This window comes from Scyliorhinus torazame, chromosome 5, assembly GCF_047496885.1.
Source record: "Scyliorhinus torazame isolate Kashiwa2021f chromosome 5, sScyTor2.1, whole genome shotgun sequence".
NCBI lineage: Eukaryota > Metazoa > Chordata > Chondrichthyes > Carcharhiniformes > Scyliorhinidae > Scyliorhinus > Scyliorhinus torazame.
Window position 1 is genome coordinate 100,598,566 of NC_092711.1, and position 21,852 is coordinate 100,620,417.

A 21,852-nucleotide genomic window follows, 5' to 3' on the forward strand; every position below is an offset into this window, starting at 1 on the left:
TAGTTACCGGGGTTGTCTCTACTCCCCTTCTTGAACAAGGGGACAACATTTGCTATCCTCCAGGCTTCTGGCACTATTCCTGTAGACAAAGATGACTTAAAGATCAAAGCCAAAGGCTCAGCAATCTCCTCCCTAGCTTCCCAGAGAATCCTAGGATAAATCCCATCCGGCCCAGGGGATTTATCTATTTTCACACTTTCCAGAATTGCTAACACCTCCTCCTTATGAACCTTAAGCCCTTCTAGTCTAGTAGCCTGAATCTCAGTATTCTCCTATATCTCGGTGCTTTTGCAGTCGCACCGCTGAAACTGAACAGACAAATATTTCTCCTTCCAAATTCAAAGACTGATGATATTCAGCTCCTGATGAATCGAGTGACTGTCAGATTTCGATGTGATGTTTGGTTTGAGTTTTCTGTCGGCCAATCCTCCACTTCCAATATCCTGTAAAAGGAGTTTACAAAAGCCATCACTGTCAGTCCAGGATAGAAATTCTGAACAGACAATTCTAGTTTCTCTGGAATATTTTTTCCTCTCTTGTTCCCCCAAAGCTGTCAATCCCCGTCCCACACACTCTCCCTCCTCCCTGGGCTGAAATGCAAACCCATCTCACCGTCTTCACCATTTCTTTCCTCCACTCCCAGTTTTCTCGCTCCCTCTCCTCTGCCTGGGTTCAGTTCTCCAGCTCCTGCCTGCGGCGACTCTCATTCAGCCTGTGGGAGCCGCACTCACTCTCACTGCGGCTGCGCTCAGCCCGGAGCAGCACCCCGCATGCTCCGCACAGTGAGGCTACTTCCGGGGGCGGGACATTATGACGCCTGCGTGTTCTGGCTACTGTGATGGAGATAGGGCTGATGTGGAGATGCCGGCGTTGGAGTGGGGTGAGCACAGTACGAAGTCTTACAACACCAGGTTAAAGTCCAACAGGTTTGTTTCGATGTCACTAGCTTTCGGAGCGCTGCTCCTTCCTCAGGTGAATGAAGAGGTCTGTTCCAGAAACACATATATAGACAAATTCAAAGATGCCAAACAATGCTTGGAATGCGAGTACGGAGATAGGGCGTATTCATCTGTCCCCGGCATTCCGAGTAGTCTTATCCGCCATTATTCCATTACGTTACTCAGGCTGATAAATTGGTTCAGGCACTTTTGACACAGTTCGGTGTCTGTACGGAATGGGGCGGCCGCATCGGCGCTTTTCTCTCTGATCGGCCCCTGTTAACGGCTGTCATCTGATTCGGGGGCGATATGCCGCAGGGCGCATGCGCGGCCGTCATCTTTCTCAGGTGCAGCAGGGCGCATGCGCGGCCTCCAGGACCCGGAAGAGAAAATCTTGTGAATTTCTCTCCTGGACTGAGAGTGAAATTCCTTTGGAAATTCCTTTAGAAAGAGGAGGATTTACTAACGGGAACTTCAATCCAAACATCACATCACCATCTGGCAGACTTAGTCGATTCATCAGGACCTGAATATCATTGGGAGGTAAAATGGTTTGTCTGTTCTGTCCGTGGATAAAGATTTCAGATATTAGAGTGACTGGGAAAATTTAAATGACCATTCCGGGTTAAATTTGAGACTAATTACACCGATCACATTGGGGAAGTTAAATAATTTGCTGTTGTACTCTTATGTGTGCAGGTAAATTTTAAAATTACCACATTAGCATACTTGGCCGCTAAACTTAGCAAACTGCTGATCTTCTTAGTGGTGAGAGTTACTATCACAGATTTTATTAAAGTTTGTTGTTTGTGTTGCATTTCATTCAGCTCATCGTGGCTACAAAGTAAGTATTGAGCCTAATCTCAATTTACAGATTGTGGTCTGTAGCTTTTTAAGTTACATCAATTGAGATGTCTGTCTGAATACTTTTTAAATGTTATGAGGGTTTCTGCCATCATTTCAGCAGCATGCCACAGATCTTCACCGCCCTCTAAACCTCCTCATCCCCCCCTAAATCTCTGCCCCCTTTTATATGTATCCCTCAACCAAAGGGAAAAGGACCTTCCTATCCAATCTATTTAGATTCCTCAGAATTTAAAAAAAATGTAAATTTCTATTTTTTTCCAATCAAGGGGCAATTTAATTTGGCCAAGCCACCTACCCACACAGACAATGGGAGAATGTGCAAATCCCTTACAGACTGTGACCCGGGGCCAGGATCGAACCCGGGTCCCCAGCACGCAGGCACACAACCACTGTGCCACCATGATCCCCCAGAATTTTATACATTTAGAATAATCTTTATTATTGTCACAAGTAGGGTTACATTAACACTGCAATGAAGTTACTGTGAAAATCCCCTGGTAGTAACACTCTGGCATCTATTCGGGTATGCAAAGTGAGAATTCAGAATGTCCAATTCACCTAACAAGCACGTCTTTCGAGACTTGTGGGAGGAAACCCATACAGACACTGGAGAACATGCAGACTCCGCACAGACAGTGTCCTAAGTGGGAATTGAACCCCGGGACCCTGGTGCTGTGAAGCAACAGTGGTAACCACTGTGCCACCCATAAAACAGTTCAGCTCACTGTTCTCAGATTAAAGAAGCTGAAGCGCCCAACGTGGGTCTTGAACCCACGGCCCTGGGATTAAGACTCCCTTGCTCTGCCGAATGAGCCAGCCAGGCTGCTTTTCACAATTTCATTTTGGTCTCCCCTCAGTCTTTTCTGTTCCAAAGAAAACAGTCCCAGTTTATCCAAACGTTCCTCAGAGCAAATATTGTTAATTTCTGGCTGATGTTGTTAAATCCCCTCTGTACTCTCTCGAGTGCAATCTTCCTGTACACAGGAAACTAGCTCTGGCCTAACTAGTCCTGTCCTGCCATTTATCATGTAATCCTTTGCCTTGTTTTCCCTCCAGCTTTCTTCCTCACTATCAAGTGTTTAATCATTTTTGTGTCACAGGTAAACTTCTTGTTCATGTTCCCACATTTCCTCTCAAATCAATGATGTAAACAGGAGTGAAGGGCACAGTACTGATTCCTTGGAAACCGGCACTGGAAACAGCCCTTTGATTTTCTCTATTCTTTATGGGATGTGAGTGTCACGGGCAAGACCAGCTTGGTTGTCCATTCCTAATTGCCCTTAAACTGAATGGCTTACTACGAAATTTCAGAGTGCAATTCAGAATTAACCACATTCCAGTGAGTTGGCCAGATCAGGTAATGCCGGTGCAGACTCGATGGGCCGAATGGTCTCCTTCTGCACTGTAGATTCTATGATTCATTCTGACCTTGGGTCACTGTCTGTGTGGAGTTTGTACATTCTTCCTGTGTCTGCGCAGATTTCCTCCGGATGCTCTGGTTTCCTCCTACAGTCCACAGATGTGCAGGTCAGATGGATTGACTGTGTTAAATTGTCACTGGGAGGGGTTGTGGGGATAGGGTGGGGAATTCGCCAAGGTAGGATGCTCTTTCAGAGGGTTGCTGCAGACTCAATGGGACGAATGGCCTCCTTCTGTACTGAGGAGATTCTATGATTCTACATTGGATCCAATGATGTGTTCACTCACACATTGCAGCCTGATTCTTATTATTGGAACAGACACTGTGTTTGTTTCTCTCAAAGTGAGTGAATCCTTTGCTGCTTATCCTCTGGGCCCATCTCCACTATTATTGTCTGATTGTCCCACTGAGACTCTCACTGTTATTATTGGACAATCAGCGAGTCAGCCTGAGCCTGTGGCCGCTCTCACCATCTGGAACCATCACAATGCCAGGTGATTGAGGGCGACTCCAGACCAATAGGAGGAGGAGGTGCAGGACTGGAGGACCGACCGGGAGCGGCAGGTCCTCCAACCAATCGGAGTGAATGAGGGGCGGGGCTGTGATTGAAGCATGCGCAGTGTGGGTCATGGCGAAGGAGAAGAGCGCCTCCTTAAATCCGAAATTGGTGCGAGGCGTTTAACAATATGGAGGGAGCGAGAGATCTCGGGGGTGGGCAGAAACGTTGTGTAAAGTTGTTGCAAGCTGCAATCTTCGGGAAAAAGTTTCCGGGACCCCATTTGCACCAAGCGGGGCTGCAGCTCCTCATGTTTGGCTCGGGTTAATGGCCGCCAGCTTTGTTTAATGTGGACCCACGGCGAAGAATCACTGAAACGACTACACAATGACATTAATAAGTTCCATCCAACCATCAGACTCACCATGGACTACTCTCCAAAATCAGTTGCATTCTTGGACACACTCATCTCCATCAAGGACGGTCACCTCAGCACTTCGCTTTACCGCAAACCCACGGATAACCTCATGATGCTCCACTTCTCCAGCTTCCACCCTAAACACATTAAAGAAGCCATCCCCTATGGACAAGCGCTCCGTGTACACAGGATCTGCTCAGACGAGGAGGAGCGTAACAGACATCTACAGACGTTGAAAGATGCCCTCGTACGAACGGGATATGGCACTCGACTCATCGATCGACAGTTCCAACGCGCCACAGCGAAAAACCGGACCGACCTCCTCAGAAGACAAACATGGGACACAACCGACAGAATACCCTTCGTCGTCCAGTACTTCCCCGGAGCGGAGAAACTACGTCATCTTCTTCACAGCCTTCAACACGTCATTGATGACGATGAACATCTTGCCAAGGTCATCCCCACACCCCCACTACTTGCCTTCAAACAACCGCGCAACCTCAAACGAACCATTGTGTGCAGCAAACTACCCAGTCTTCAGAACAGTGACCACGACACCACACAACCCTGTCATGGCAATCTCTGCAAGACGTGCCAGATCATCGACATGGATACCACTATTACACGTGAGAACACCACACACCAGGTACGCGGTACATACTCGTGCGACTCGGCCAACGTTGTCTACCTCATACGCTGCAGGAAAGGATGTCCCGAAGCGTGGTACATTGGCGAGACCATGCAGACGCTGCGACAACGAATGAACGGACATCGCACAACAATCACCAGGCAGGAATGTTCCCTTCCAGTCGGGGAACACTTCAGCAGTCAAGGGCATTCAGCCTCTGATCTCCGGGTAAGCGTTCTCCAAGGCGGCCTTCAGGACCCGCGACAACGCAGAATCGCCGAGCAGAAACTTATAGCCAAGTTCCGCACACATGAGTGCGGCCTCAACCGGGACCTGGGATTCATGTCACATTACATTCATCCCCCACCATCTGGCCTGCGAAATCCTACCAACTGTCCTGGCTTGATACAATTCACACCTCTTTAACCTGGGGTTACCCCATCTCTGGATCTGTAAAGATTTAATCACCTGCTAATGCTTGCATTCCTAGCATTGTTTGGCATCTTTGAATTTGTCTATATATGTGTTTCTGGAACAGACCTCTTCATTCACCTGAGGAAGGAGCAGCGCTCGGAAAGCTAGTGACATCGAAACAAACCTGTTGGACTTTAACCTGGTGTTGTCAGACTTCGTACGTTGTTTAATGTGCATCAGGGCGCATGCGCATTTGTCTCTTTGTCGGGGGCGATGTTACAATGAGTGGGAGGAGCTTGTTCCCCATTGTTCAGAATGGAGACAACTTGTCCATCAAACTGCATTAGTCTTTGAGTCCCAATGTCTTATTGATGATGGAAAGCGGTGATAGGGATGGAAAGAAAAGGAAGACAATCCTGCTCTCCAGATTTCACTGTCTTATCAGACATTCTGTCCCATGTGTCCAAAGCTCTGTGACTCTGTTCAGCCACATGAAGACCCAGGTAGAAACTCACAACCATGAGTAGACACCACCCTCAAATCACTGCTGATGACAAGAGGGTCAGTGTGCAGCGGGGGGCATGAGCGGTCATCCTGGACCAGGGAGCAGGAGGGGACAATGTTGTGAATTTCTATCCTGGACTGACCGTGATTAATTTTGGAAACTCCTTTTACAGGGGATTTGTAGGGGAGGATTTACACACAGCAAACTCAAACCAGGAGAAAGTTCGCCTTTCCTGAATTTCATGACTGGACTGACAGTGATGCCTTTGTAAACTTCTTTCACAGGGGCTTAGAAAGGGAGTCGAAGACGGGAAACTCAAAACCAATCCACATATTGAATTCTGACAGCACCATTCGGGTTATCGGGACCTGGAGTTATCGACCTTTGTGTGTAAGCATAGTCAGTTTGCAAAGCATAATTTATATCAAAAATATCCATTTCAATGGTGGGTTTATTACCCAACATGAGTAGCAGCTGAGAATGTGCTCTATCCACATGACAGAAGCTCCTCGCACATGCGCTGTTCGGGCTGTGTCCGGCGCAGGCGCAGTTCAGATTGTCGCTGGCGATGCGAGGAGCGGGAAAGAAACAATCGAGCGACTTTCAGGATTGGAGCCGGTGGGTGGCCGGGGAGTGATAGAAGCTGCGGAGTGAGCCGGGAGGCTTCATAAATACCCCGTGGAGGCTTCAACTCCCGAGGAAAATGTTAACGGTCCCGTCTTAAACAGCACCGAACAGAGTGAGAGCTGAGCGGTGACAGGCCCGGGTTACCGGCCGCAATCTTTACAGAGGACAATGCGCCGCAGGGAAGTGGCTGGCTTAGCACAGTGGGCTAAGACAGCTGGCTTGTAATGCAGAACAAGACCAGCAGCGTGGGTTCAATGCCCGTACCGGCCTCTCCGAACACGTGCTGGAATGTGGCGACTAGGGGCTTTTCACAGGAACTTCATTGAAGCTTACTTGTGACAATAAGTGATTATTATTATTATGCGCTGCGAGCCTGCACCAGATGCCAAATCTTCCGGATTGACTGACTGGAGTCTCCAGGATTTTATTTTAATCATTTGTGGGAGTCACTGGCTGGGCCAACATTTATTGCCCATCTCTAATTTCCCTGGAACTGAGTGGCTTGCTCGGCCATCTCGGAGGGCATTTAAAGAGTCAACCACATTGCTGTGGTTTGGAATCGTGTCGGCCAGACCAGGTAAGGACGGCAGATTTTCTTTTCTGTTCATTCACGGGATGTGGGTGTCGCTGGCTGGGCCAGCATTCACTGCCCAGCACTAATTGCCCTTTAACTGAGGGCATCTCAGAGAGCATTTTAAGAGTCAACCAGCTGACTGTGGAACTGGAGTCACATATAGGCCAGACCAGGTAAGGATAGAAGATTTCCTTCACTGAAGGACAGGAGTGAACCAGATGGGTCTTTCCAACAATCGACAATCGTTTCATGGTCATCAGTAAACTTTCAATGAATTAAAATTTTACCTTCTGCCTTGGTGAGATTCATGTCTGGGTGTCTGGAAAATCATTGGGACAGTCAAAAATATTTTTGTGACTCTGGAACATGATTAGGACAGTAAAAATATTAATTTTGGGTCTCTGGAAAATCATTCGGACAGTAAAAAAGATTTTTGAACATTTCTCTTCAGTGGATATAAAAATATTGAAAATGGGATGAAGGTTGATTGACTGACAGTCAATCACTGTCCTTTTTAAAAATAAATTAAGAGTGCCCAATTCATTTTTTCCAATTAAGGGGCAATTTAGCGTGGCCAATCCACCTACCCTGCACATCTTTGGGTTGTGGGGGTGAAACCCACGCAAACACGGGGAGAATGTGCCAACTCCACACAGACAGTGACCGAGAGCCGGGATCGAACCTGTGATCTCGGTGCCGTGAGACAGCAGTGCTAACCACTGCACCACCATGCTGCCCTAGTCAAACACTGTCCTGTAAGGTAATGAGTCCTTTTGCTTCCCAATTGGCCGAGGAAGGCAGAGTGTCACAAGGATGGATGTGTTGACCGATTAATGGCTGAAGGATGGGGGGCAGGTCATGTGATTAAACCTCCAGGAATACATTTAATCAAAGTTGGTGAGGAGAGAATGTTGTGAATTTCGATCCTAAACTGACAGTGAGGTTTCTGTAAATTTACAGGATACTGGAAGTGGAGGTTTAACAGACGGGAAACACAAACCAAACGTTACATCGCGATCTGACAGAATCACTCGATTCATTAGTACCTGAATATCAGCAGCATCTGGGTGTGGAAGGTAAAAGGTTTGTCTGTTCTGTCTGTGATGGAAGATTTCAGGTCTCAGTGTGACTGGGAAAGCCCCGAGATTCACAAACCCTGGTTAGACCAAACCTGGAGAACTGTGTTCAGTTCTGGACAACAAACCTGAGGAAGGATAGAATGGCCTCAGAGGGAGCGTAGCACAGATTTACCCGAGTGATATCTGAACCCCCTGGGGTTAAATTACAAGGCGAGATTAGACAAAAAATTCAGTCAGCTGGCAGCACGTCAGTGGTTAGCACTGCTGCCTCACAGGGCCGAGCCCGGCTCTGGGTGACAGTCCGTGTGGAATTTGCAGATTCTCCCCATGTTTGCGTCGGTTTCGCCCTCACAACCTGAAGATGTGCAGGTTAGGTGGATTGACCACGCCAAATTGCCTCCGATTTCCTCCCACAAGCCCCGAAAGACGTGCTTGTTAGGTGAATTGGACATTCTGAATTCTCGCTCAGTGCACCCGAACAGGAGCCGGAGTGTGACGAGATGGGGATTTTCACAGTAATTTCATTGCAGTGTTAATGTAAGTCTACTTGTGACACTGATAAAGATTATTATTATTAACTGGATCCTCACAGCTTTATTTCTCTCAGGTTTCTATCCAATTTAAAAAAAAAAAATCATTTATTGTGTCTATTTCCAAACTCCGTCATCGGCAGCAAGTTTAAGGTCATTGCCACTGGCTGTGTAAAAACATTCTTCCTCATACCTCCTGGACCATTTACATGCAGAGATATGGAGCAACGTAGAAAATAGGAGCAGGAGGAGACCATTTGGCCCTTCGAGCCTGCTCCACCATCCATTGGTCAGAGCTGATTAGGCGGCGACCATTTGGCCCTTCGAGCCTGCTCCACCATTCATTACGATCAGAGCTGATTAGGCTCAATAGCCTAATCCTGCTTTCCCCCCATATCCTTTGGTCCCCTTCACCCTAAGTGCTGTATCTAACTACTTCTTGAAAACATGCAATGTTTTGGCCTTAATTAGTTCCTGTGGCGACGAATTCCACAGGCTCACCACTCTCTGGGTGAAGACATTTCTCCTCATCTCTATCCAAAATGGTCTACCCCGTATCCTCAGACTGTGACCCCTATTTCTGGACACACGCACTATTGGGAACATCCTTACTGAATCTACTCTCTCGCCCTAGAACATAGAACATAGAACAATACAGCGCAGTACAGGCCCTTCGGCCCACGATGTTGCACCGAAACAAAAGCCATCTAACCTACACTATGCCATTATCATCCATATGTTTATCCAATAAACTTTTAAATGCCCTCAATGTTGGCGACATTGTTTTTTTTAACATAAATTTAGAGAGCCCAATTCATTTTTTGCAATTAAGGGGCAATTTTAGCGTGGCCAATCTACCTACCCTGCACATCTTTGATAGATCATAGAATTTACAGTGCAGAAGGAGGCCATTTGGCCCATCAAGTCTGCACCGGCTCTTGGAAAAAGCACCCTACCCAAGATCAACACCTCCACCCTATCCCCATAACCCAACCCAACACTAAGGGCAATTTTGGACACCAAGGGCAATTTATCATGGCCAATCCACCTAACCTGCACATCTTTGGACTGTGGGGGGAAACCGGAGCACCCGGAGGAAACCCACGCACACACTGGGAGGATGTGCTGACTCCGCACAGACAGTGACCCAAGCCGGAATCGAACCTGGGACCCTGGAGCTGTGAAGCAATTGTGCTATCCACACTGCTACCGTGCTGCCATTAATTTGGATTTGTGGGTGTGTGCAAACTCCACACAGACAGTGACCCGGGGCCGGGATCGAACCCGGGTCCTTGGCGACATGAGGCAGCTGTGCTAAGCACTGTGCATCCCCCAGTCTTGCAACCCTCAAGAGAAAACAAAATCCTTATCCCCATCTGAAATGGGTGACCCCTCACTTTGCAACAGTGACCCCCTTGTTCCAGATTCTCCCACAAGAGGAAACATCCTCTCCACATCCACCCTGTCAAAACCCCTCAGGATCTTGTATTGTTCAATCCAGGTTTTACCCAAAGCTTGAAATCTGTGTCCCGACTGCTTGTACGATCAGTGAATGGAAACAGAGTTTCTTTGTCCACCCGATGGAAATCTGGCATAATCTTGTGTCCCTGAATCAAATCTCCCCTCAACCTCCTTTGCTGGAACCATTCTGGTAAATCTCCTCTGCACCTTCTCCAAGAACCTTCACATTCTTCCTGAAGAGTGGTGACCAGAGCTTTAGAAAGATTCATAGCATAGAATTAGAACCATAGAATTCCTGCAGTGCAGAAGGAGGCCATTCGGCCCATCGAGTCTGCAGTGATTCTCTGAAAGGGCACCCTGCCTAGGCCCACACTCCTACCCTGTCCCTGTAACCCATAGCCCCACCTAACCTGCACATTCCTGGACACTAAGGGGCAATTTATCAAGGCCAGTCCACCTAAGGTGCCCTTCTTTGGACTGTTGGAGGAAACCTGAGCACCGGGTGGAAACCCACGCAGACACGGGGATAAAGTGCAAACTCCACACTTAGCAAGGCCGGAATTGAACCCGGGTCCCTGGCGCTGTGAGGCAGCAGTGCTAACCACTGTGCCACCAGAAGTATAGTTTTGGTATCAATGTTACTGTTTATGAAGCTCAAGATCGAAGTTGCTTTGCCAACTACTCTCTTAGTATGTCTTGTAGATGTACAAAATCCCTCTTCACCTCTTTCTCTCTCCTACCAAAGAGGACAGTTGGGTTTTTATGACAATCCAGCAGTTTTCACGGTCACTTTTTCCCCACAAATGACCAGATTCATTCAGCTCAATTTCACAACCTGCCTTTGTGTTTTTGTGGGTTCTCTCTCACTCCCTATTTTCTGTTTTCAATCAGTTTTACAAGGTGTTCGAAGGGGAGGGTTCAAAGTCCGGAAACGCAAACCAAGCGTCACATCAGGATCTGTCAGAGTCCTCAATTTATCGTTGCTGAATATCATTGATCATGGACGAAAAAAGCATTGGTCACAGTGGGGAGAAACCGTACATGTGTTGTGTGTGTGGACGAGGATTCAGTCGATCATCAGACCTCACGAGACACAAATGCAGTCACACTGAGGAGAAACCGTGGGAATGTGCGGACTGTGGGAAAGGATTCACTGCCCCATCCAAGCTGGAAATTCATCGACACAGTCACAGTGGGGAAAGACCATTCACCTGCTCCAAGTGTGGGAAGGCATTTACTCAGTCATCCAACCTGCTGAAGCACCAGCGAATGCACACTGGGGAGAGGCCATTCACCTGCTCCCTCTGTGGGAAGGGATTCACTCAGTCATCCCACCTGCTGAGTCACCAACGAGGCCACAAGTAACCACAGTGATTGGATTTTACTGTTCCTCACATTCAGGACTGAACCATGTTCATTTGGGTCTCTTTCTGCTGATAACAAACTCCAGCCCATTTACAGGGGCTAATATATTTGCTAAAAGTCAAATAAATTAGATTTGTGTTAAATACGCAGTCTTGAAACATTTCAATATCTTTGACACAAGTTAGTTCCTTTTGAAGTACTCTCGCTCTCCCCTGTCTCTTCCATCCTCACCTCCAACAAGAAGTGTGAGGAGCTTGTGGAGCTTCTTTGTGACTGAGATTGAGTAAATCCGATCAGCTGCCTCTGCTGCTTCCCTCCCTTCCACGAGCCCACCGGACCAAACTGTCTCTAAATTTCATCCTTTCCCGAGCTCTGAACCCACATCTTTCTCGAGTTTCTCTCCCATCTCCCCTCGTGCCCTCTCAGAGCTCATCTTGTTGGTTAACTAACAGAAAGCAGAGAGTGGGAATAAATGGGTGTTTCTCTGGTTGGCAACCTGTAACTAGTGGGGTCCCTCAAGGATCAGTGTTGGGCCCGCAGTTGTTCACAATTTACATAGATGATTTGGAGTTGGGGACCAAGGGCAATGTGTCAAAGTTTGCAGACGACACTAAGATGAGTGGTAAAGCAAAAAGGGCAGAGGATACCGGAAGTCTGCAGAAGGATTTCGATAGGTTAGGTGAATGGGCTAGGGTCTGGCAGATGGAATTCAAAGTTGCCAAGTGTGAGGCTATCCATTTTGGGAGGAATAACAGCAGAATGGATTATTATTTAAACGGTAAGATGTTAAAACATGCTGCTGTGCAGAGGGACCTGGGTGTGCTGGTGCACGAGTCGCAAAAAGTTGGTGTGCAGGTGCAACAGGTGATTAAGAAGGCTAATCAAGTTTTGTCTTTCATTGCTAGAGGGATGGAGTTCAAGACTAGTGAGGTTATGCTGCAATTGTATAAGGTGTTGGTGAGGCCACATCTGGAGTATTGTGTTCAGTTTTGGTCTCCTTACCTGAGAAAGGACATATTGGCACTGGAGGGATTGCAGAGGAGATTCACTAGGTTGATCCCAGAGTTGAGGGGATTAGATTATGACGAGAGGTTGAGTAGACTGGGACTGTACTCATTGGAGTTTAGAAGGATGCAGGGGGATCTTATTGAGACATATAAAATTCTGAAGGGAATAGATAGGATAGATGCGGGCAGGTTGTTTCCTCTGGTCGGGGAAAGCAGAACTAGGGGGCATAGCCTCAAACTAAGGGGAGGTAGATTTAGGTCGGAGTGTAGAAGGAACTTCTTCACCCAAAGGGTTGTGAATCTCTGGAATTCCTTGCCCAGTGAAGCAGTTGAGGCTCCTTCTTTAAACATTTTTAAGAAAAAGATAGATGCCTTTCTAAAGAATAAAGGGATTCGGGGATATGGTGTACGGGCCGGAGAGTGGGGCTGAGTCCACAAAGATCAGCCATGATCTCATTAAATGGCGGAGCTGGCTCGAGGGGCCAGATGGCCTACTCCTGTTCCTAATTCTTATGTTCTTCTGTTGTCCATGAGACCCAGCTCCTGCTCCATCGACGCTATTCCCACTGAGCTACTGATCAGCCAACTACCCTGTGTCCATGGATATTGTCAACATTTCTCTCTCTTCAGCTACTGTCCCTCTGTCCTTCAAATCTGCCATCATCACCCCCTCAATAAAACAAACCCTTGACCCTGCCATCCTTACAAATTACTGCCCCATCTTCAACCTCCCTCTCCTCTCCAAACTCTTTGAACATGTTGTCACCTCCCAAATCCTTGCCCATCTTTCCCAGAACTCCCATGTTTGAACCCCTTCAATCGGGTCTCTGCCCTGTCACAGTGAAATACAAGAGACAAACAGAATCTTACCCGGAGAGAAAGACAGACAATCCGGGAGCTTGGATCCAACACGGATATGTTCATCAGACCAGAAGATAAGGGTATCAGCACAATCATTATCGAGAGACAACAATACCTGCTGGAGACAGACAGACAAGTAAACAACACGAATCACAACACCAAGCTACCTTGACCCATATGCCCGAGACAGGAAGGAGAATTGGAGACAGACTAGAAGAACTCAGACCCCAGACACATTAACCAAAAACAGATGGGAATATCTGAGGGGACAACGGGCAGAACGAAGGAAGTTCTACATGTTCCCTAAAATACACAAACACCCAAACACATGGACAGTACCAGGGAAATACCCCCAGACAGACCCATCAGACTGTGAGAGCGAAAATCCTACAAAGTAGCTGAAACATCAACACACTGCTCCGAGTAGTTGATGGTACAGTGGTTCAATAAATATAATTAGTGGATTAAAAATGTGTATAATGTAGATTGAAAACAGTAAATGCGACATTAACCCAGCGGGTCTGACAGCATCAGAGAATCCCTACAGTGCAGAAGGAGGCCATTCAGCCCATCGGGTTTGCACCTACCCCACAAAAGAGCACCGCACCCAGGTGCACTTTCCTTCCCCTAGCCCCGTAAACCCATCTCATCTTTGGACACTAAGGGGCAATTTAGCATAGTCAATCCACCAAACCTGCACATGGGAGAAAGCTGGAGCACCCGGAGGGAACCCCCACAGACACGGGGAGAATGCACAAACTCCACACAGTCATCCGAGGCCGGAATTCAACACTGGTCACTGACGCTGTGAGGCAGCAGTGGTACCGACTGTGCCACATGTGGCGAGAGAAACAGGGTTAACGTTTGTTGTTGCTTTTTTGTAACAGTTCTGTAGAACGGGCAATGGAATTTTTTTTTAAAGTCCGCTGAAGTGGAAACAAAGTGTTTTACTCCGAGGTTTGACTCAGGAAGACATTTCAATCGTAAACTCAGTCGTAATTCACACACAGCCCGCAGTCTGATTGGCTGGAGGACTGAGTCCATCTGGTCCTCAAATCTTCCCATTGGTCAACACCTCTCAGGCAAGAAATGAGGTTGTGGAACCCGCGGCCAATGGGAAGAACTCAGAATGATGCAGATTCTCAGTCAATGAGGGAGATCCTGACTCAGCCCCGCCCCTCATTCACTGCGATTGGTTGGAGGACCAGCCGCTCCCACTTGGTCCGCCAGTCCCGAGCCCTCGCATTATTGGTCCGGAGCAGCCGTCAATCACTCCCCGGGCATTGTGAGCTGGAGCAAACCCTTCACAATCATTATGTGGAGACGCCACCGTTGGACTGGGGTGAGCGCAGTAAGAAGTCTTACACCAGGTTAAAGTACAAAACGCAACCTGGGAACAGGCCCAGGTTAACGGGCACCATCCTGCTTCAGACACTGGAGGATGGTTCACATCAGAGGATGGGGGAGGAGGACAAGAAATAAGAGTGTTCACTTTGCACTCAAATCAATGAGGACTCTGATCTCTGGGAAGGAAGGAAACCCTGGCAGGTGGGTGGGGAGGATTTACAAACACCCGCTGGAGGCCCCAACCCCCCAATAAGACCCATTGGTTTTATTATCAGTCTGCAGACAGGAGCTGGAGAACTGAACCCAGGCAGAGGAGAGGGAGCGAGAAAACTGGGAGTGGAGGAAAGAAATGGTGAGATGGATTTGGATTTCAGCACAGGGAGAGTGTGTGGGACGGGGATTTACAGCTTTGGGGGAACAAGAATTGAACAAACATTCCAGCGAAACTAGAATTGACTTTTCTAAATGTCTATTTTGTACTGACAGCGATGGATTTTGTAAACTCCTTTTACAGGGGATTAAAAGGGGAGAATTCAAAGACTGGAAACTCAACCAAATATTACAACAGCATTTGGCGGAGTTAATGGCTTCATGAGTAGCTGTTAATCAACGGCCATTGAATGTGAAGGAGAAATGTTCTATGTTCTATTTGAGAAATGTTTGTCTGTTCTATCTGTGGGAGAACAGTACGAACAGCAATGTGATTGGGAAAGCACAGAGACACAGGCACATCTGAGTTCCAGAACACTGACTGCGCAAAGTGCTTGAACCAAATACACAGCCTGCACCATTCGTGTGGAGGAGGAAACATCCATGTATTCTGTATGGACAAGGCTTCAACTGGGTGTCCGAACTGGAGAGATACAAGGACATCTGGATGATGAAGACATGGAAATGTGGGGACGGTGGGAAGGGATTCAATTATCGATGCCTGCTGGAAACCCACCGCGTATTCACACAGCAGAGAGACCATTCACCTGCTCTGAGTGTGGGAAAGGATTTACTCAATCAGCTGGCCTCATGTTACACCAGCGATATCATGCTGAGAAGAGGCTGTTCGCCTGTTCGGTGTGTGGGAAGGGATTTACTCAATCAGCTGGCCTCATGTTACACCAGCGATATCATGCTGAGAAGAGGCTGTTCGCCTGTTCGGTGTGTGGGAAGGGATTTACTCAATCAGCTGGCCTCATGTTACACCAGCGATATCATGCTGAGAAGAGGCTGTTCGCCTGTTCTGTGTGTGGGAAGGGATTTACTCAGTCAGCTAGACTCATGTTATACCAACACATTTACTCAGTCCTCAGATATCCATATCCTGTGGAAAGTGGTTCACGTCTTTATCTAATCTCAGTGTACACAATCGTGTTCACACCGGGAGACCATTTACCTGCTCAGTGTGCAGGAAGGGATTCACTCAATCATCCAGTCTGCTCAGACACCAGTGAAGTTACACTTTGGAGAAGCTATTCAGCTGTAGTTTCATTGGAAAGACACTCAGGAAATCATCCACCTTCAGTGCACACCAACAAATTCACAAAGGGCCGAGACCGACCATCGACGCTGTGGGAAGGGATTCACTCAGTCACAATATGAGCTGCGACATCAGCAAGTTGACAAGTGACTGCAGGGATTGGATTTTACTGTTTATGCTGCTGTTAATCACATCCAGCATTGATGGTCTGACCATATCTGGTTTGATTCTGCTGATGTTAACAAACCATAGAACTGGCTGCAGTTTAATATTTTCAGATGTCACTAATTTTCAAGGCTGCGATGTCCCATTTTCAAAGCACACCGTCTGATATTCTCCTTCATTTACGAACTCTTTAACAGGATCATCCTAAATGACGTTTGATACAAAATCTACAATTCAGAGTTTGAAAGGTTCCACTGATTAACATCTCCAATTAGAAAGTGCTGATTAATCCTTGCTGACAATTGTTACTCACACATTCCTCACAGTAACATGTCCATTGTGAAATTACATTATCAAGGAGCATTAAACTAAACTGAAATATTTCACAGGCACATCAATAAAAACTTCATCAATCAACATTGACATGGATGAAACTTGGAAGTCACTGTGTTCAATGATTTCTGACACAGCAGCAGCAGCCAGGGTTAGGGGATAGAGCGGGGGAGTGGGCCGAGGTTGAGTGCTCTTTCAGAGGGTCACTGCAGACTCGATGGGCCAAATGGCCTCCTTCTGCACTGTAACGATCCTACAGGATTCGAAGGTAAAGGTGGAACCCACAACACAGATTGGTTTGAGAGCCCCTCAGCAGAGATGACATCTGTCATTGAAGCAAAAAGAAAAGCCGACCTGATGTACACCATAAACCCAACACCGAGAACAAGGCATCACTTGAAAGTAGTCAAGACAGTTGTGTAAAACATGGAGAGATTGTGCAAATAAACACTGGACAGCCAACATCAATAACTCCAAACGGCCTGTGATAATGGACATCTCGGGCTGCACAGTGGCTCAGTGGTTAGCAATGCCGCCTATGGCGCTGAGGACCCGGGTTCGATCCCGGCCCCAGGTCACTGTCTGCGTGGAGTTTACACATTCTCCATGTCTGCATGGGTCTCACACCCACAACCCAAAGATGTGCTGGTTAGGTGGATTGGCCATGCTAAATTGCCCCTTTAATTGGAAAAAAATAAGTGGTTACTCTAAATTTATATTAAAAAGATAACAGAAATCTCTGTGTGCTGGGAAGAAGAGGGCTCTGGGTCTGACCATCACCAAAGTTGTTCCCCTGAAATCTCAGAGAGTGACATCCTGACAGATGTAAACAGATGTCCCGCTGGGTTGAACGTGACTGACAGCTGTGCTCCGTCAGACGGACATCTCCCAGTCACTGTCTGACGCTCCTGGAGCTTCCTGTCATGGTTGAGCTGGAAAAGGCCATTGATTGCTGAGCAAGCAGAAAGGTGCCCGGCAAGGATGGAATTCCAGCTGAACTCCTCAAACACAAAATCCCATCGACTGTCACACCTTCATGACCTCCTCTGTTGGGAAGTCGGAACAATTCCATGTGTATGATGCTAAAATCATCATAACCTATAAAAACAGCAGTGACAGAGGAGATTGCAACAACTACAGGGATGTCTCACTCCTTAGCATCACTGGGAAGACCTTCATGAGGGTCAAGTTTACAAGATTCATCTACTTGCAGACTGAGTGTGTCCAGAAGCACAGTGCGGTTTCTGTGCTGACATGTTTGCAGTGAACATGATCTTCTCCACACACCAGCTACAAGAGAAGTGAACAATTGAGATTTTATCTAAGGAGTCTGTGCTGAGAAAAGTAACATCATAATTACTGTAAGAAGTCTTACAACACCAGGTTAAAGTCCAACAGGTTTGTTTCGATGTCACTAGCTTTCGGAGCGCTGCTCCTTCCTCAGGTTTGTAAGACTTCGTACTGTGCTCACCCCAGTCCAACGCCGGCATCTCCACATCATAATTACTGTGATGTGGAGATGCCGGCGTTGGACTGGGGTGAGCTCAGTAAGAAGTCTGACAACACCAGGTTAAAGTCCAACAGGTTTGTTTCAAACACTAGTTTTCGGAGCACTGCTCCTTCCTCAGGTCAGGACTGCTCCTTCCTTCTTCCTGAGGAAGGAGCTGCGCTCCGAAAGCTAGTGTTTGAAACAAACCTGTTGGACTTTAACCAGATGTTGTAAGACTTCTTATCATAATTACTGAGTGAAAGTAAATCTTTAAGTATGAATTGCAATTTATTTGTACAATTGTAAAAGGCAGAGAAAAGTTGGATTCTCTTAAGTTAAACTTCAGCCTTATCGTTGTGCATTGGGTTTCACAATCTTTTGGAAGCTCCACCCTCTTTAAGTCTTTTTGGTCTAAGAAGGTTGAAGCTTTGGTTACCTGTGAAAGCTGATCGTTTTACTTTTACTTTTCTTTAGTTTTATTTGAGTCATTTGGAAAAGTGCCTGAAGAAAGATGAGTAAACACATTTGGGCAAAGCAGAAAAAGTTGCCAAAAGAATTGAGAAAACAAAGTTTAAAATGGTGTTACGTAAAGTCAACACAGTTGTGCACATTTGAGCACGTTTGTTCCAACACCCTTGAGAGCAGAGAAGTTAACCCTTTCCACTGACAGCACAGTGGCGATTTGAACCAAAGAATTTGCCTTTTAAAGATTTGGCTTAATCCCATTTGGTATCTTTCAAGACAAAATATTTAAGAATGGAAAATATCGGAGTTATCTGCAAACTGATTGCAAGTTCCTGTCATTCTGTCTCTGAATATATTATGTGAATATTAAATTGGACAGAGAAGTTCCTCAGTTGTTCCTTTATAGTCTGTGTTGTTCTGAATGATGACAGTATTAACCTTCTCCCTCACCTGTCCTAACCCTTCTCCCCAATCACCAACTGAAACCAGGGACTTTTTGTTCCCATGGTGACATTCCCTCCATAGAATTTACAGTGCAGAAGGTGGCCATTCGACCCATCGAGTCAGCACTGCCCTTAGAAAGAGCACCCTACCTAAGCACACATCTCCACCCTATCCCGTAACCCTACCCAGCCTTTTTGTTTTGGACACTAAGGGAATTTATCATGGCCAATCAACCTAACCTGCACATCTTTGGATTGTGGGAGGAAACCGGAGCACCCGGAGGAAACGCACGCAGACACTGGTAGAATGTGCAGACTCCGCACAGACAGTAATGCAAGTACGGCCTAGTTATTCCTTTAAATCAGCCCCTGAATTGTTTGTGGATTGTTCCATCTTGTTGCCACATTTCAGGAACAAATGTTGAAATGCTTGCTCCACACCCACAGGGTTTCATCTGTTTACAGCCACAAACAGAAAGGTCCAGTTTTCTCCTGGAGTTTGAGATAGCACGGTAGCACAGTGGTTAGCACAGTTGCTTCACAGCTCCAGGGTCCCAGGTTCGATTCCCGGCTTGGGTCACTGTCTGTGCGGAGTCATCACATTCTCCCCATGTCTGCGTGGGTTTCCTCCGGGTGCTCCGGTTTCCCCCCACAATCCAAAGATGTGCAGGTTAGGTAGATTGGCCATACTAAATTGCCCTGACTGTTCAAAAAGGTTAAATGAGGTTGCGGGGATAGGGTGGAGGTGTGGGATGGCCTGGGGTGCTCTTTCCAAGGGTCGGTGCAGATGGGCCGAATGGCCTCTTTCTGCATTGTAAATTCTATGAAATCAGCTTTCAAAATGATGCAGAGTTCCAGCCAATGAGGAAGATCCAGGCCCAGCGCCGCCCCCACATTCACTGATTGGTCGGAGGAGCAGCTGCTTCTGGTCGGTCCTCAAGCCCTGCCCCCTATTCCCATTGGTCCGGAGGTGCCGTCAATCAGTCGCTGGGCATTGTGATCTGGAGCATGTGCAGTGCCAATATTGGAGCGATGTTGGGATGAAATTATCATTTTAAAAATAAATTTAGAGTACCCAATTAATTTTGTCCAATTAAGGGGAATTTAGCGTGGCCAATCCACCTACACTGTACATTTCTGGGTTGTAGGGGTGAGACCCTCGCAAACACGGGGAGAATGTGCAAAGTCCACACGGACAGTGACCCAGAGCCAGGATCGAACATGGGACCTCGTTGCTGTGAGACAGCAGTGCTAACCACTGCACCACCGTGCAGAATTCTGAGCAGTTTAGAATTAGAAACTGCAGGTGAGCTGGAAGCAATAATATTGGCGGGTGGTTTGAGAGGCTTCATAAATACCCGGCGTAGGCCCAGAAACAAGAATTCAAAGCTACCGATCCACGCTCGCAAACAACGGGCTGCAGTGGCAGTTCTCCGACGAAAGGCCCAGGTTAACGGCCGCCATTTTGCTGAGGGGCGATAAGCTGTAGTGCGTGTGCGCGGTCATTGGGGAGGGAGATTGAAGCCCTGCCCACTCGGTGCCCAAGAACCGTCCCATGACAGGAACATAGTTTAATCGCCATGGTAGGAATTTATTATTTATTCTTTCATGGGATGTGGCGAGGCCAACATTTATTGCCCATCCCTAATTGTCCTTGAGCTGCCTTCTTGAACTGCTGCTGTCCGTATGGTGTTGGTATACCCACTGTGCTGTTTGTGAGGGAATTCCAGGAGTTTGGCCCAGCGACCGTAAAGGGACAGTCAGTGGTTAGCACTGCTGCCTCACAGTGCCAGGGACCCGGGTTCGATTCCGGCCTTGGGTGACTCTGTGCAGTTTGTACGTTCTCTATTTGTAGTCCTTTGCAGACTCCTTAAATCCACTTCACAAATTACTTCCCTGCCTGCATTTGAGTCATACGTTCAATCTCATCATCCAACACATTCATACAGATTGTAAATGGTTGAGAGCCCAGCACTGGTCCTGGTGACATTCCACTTGTCACATCTTACCCACCCAGAAATGACCCATTTATACCTACTGGCTGCTTCCTGTTCGCTAACCAATCCTCTAACCATGCTGATGTGTTGACCCCACACCATGAGCTCTTATTTTGTGTAATAACCTTTGCTGTGGCACCTTGGGAAATACCTTCTGGAAATCTAGATAAAGCACATCTACAGGTTCCCCTTTATTGACATCCCTTGTTACTTCCTCAGAGAACCTTGATAAATTAGTCAGTCACAATTGACTCCCTGAACCCCATTTTCAAACACTGTGTCAAAAGAAAAATCAAATCTCCTCAACCCCTCTGGCTCCTTTGCCAATTACCTTAGAGGGACTCACTTTCTGTTAAAGAGCCTGTCAACCCCTCTCACCCACTCTCCCAAAAGTGAACATATTTAATCAGGAAAAGTCCAACAAATTCAAATATTTTCTGGTTAAAAGTTAATTGACGAAACAGAACATGGTTAAAAAAAACTAACAGAAAATTACTTGAGGATTAAAGACAACCAGAGTAAAAAGATGTTCACAATCTTCTGGTCCCAAATGGTTTTCCTTCAGCTCCTCTGTACTCCATTCCTACGACTCCGTGCTTTGGACACAGGGGCACTGAACCCTGGGGGTCGCATTACGATCAGACCCAGTCACCCCCCCCCTCCCCCCCCCCCGATTAGTACGAGATCCGTTTCCCAGTCAGGCCTCCAGTGCCTTCCTGTGTATTAGTGGATAGGCCCCTTTATGCTCCGCTAAATTCAGCCCTCAGCTCCATCACCTGGCTGTCATTGACACGAGCGATACAGACAGAAAGGTGCCCGAGACTCAAATGGGAAGTCAACATTTGTGGATTGGAACCTCCATGCAGGTCAGCAAGAAAAAGAAATTGAATTCTTAGTCAACAAATTAAAGAATCACACAACGGACTTCACGTTTTATGACTTTTAATGCAAC

The 21,852-nt window shown here is 47.1% G+C and overlaps 1 protein-coding gene and 1 long non-coding RNA gene across 10 annotated transcripts in view; one reads left to right on the top strand and one right to left on the bottom strand.

Moving 5' to 3' along the window:
• LOC140419195 (uncharacterized) overlaps positions 1 to 21,852 on the bottom strand; it is a 46,997-nt gene that overhangs the window by 11,773 nt on the left and 13,372 nt on the right. The window contains exons 3-4 of one of the 6 annotated variants that reach the window (XM_072502975.1): positions 13,200 to 13,308; positions 7,175 to 7,246 (exon numbers count right to left, since the gene is read on the bottom strand). The exons of 3 other annotated variants lie outside the window; for them this stretch is intronic. The gene's annotated coding sequence lies outside the window, so the exon portion shown is untranslated. The remainder of the gene's footprint in view (positions 1 to 7,174; positions 7,247 to 13,199; positions 13,309 to 21,852) is intronic. 2 more of the 6 variants (XM_072502978.1, XM_072502977.1) reach the window with 2 other exon arrangements.
• Positions 1,109 to 11,465, top strand: LOC140419204 (uncharacterized). Of its 4 annotated transcripts, none has more exons than XR_011945606.1 (3): positions 1,109 to 1,481; positions 7,848 to 7,963; positions 10,849 to 11,465. It is a non-coding gene; the product is annotated as an uncharacterized lncRNA (long non-coding RNA). The 4 variants fall into 4 exon arrangements; XR_011945607.1 differs by lacking the exon at positions 1,109 to 1,481 and adding an exon at positions 3,851 to 3,892; XR_011945604.1 differs by lacking the exon at positions 1,109 to 1,481 and adding an exon at positions 5,174 to 6,076.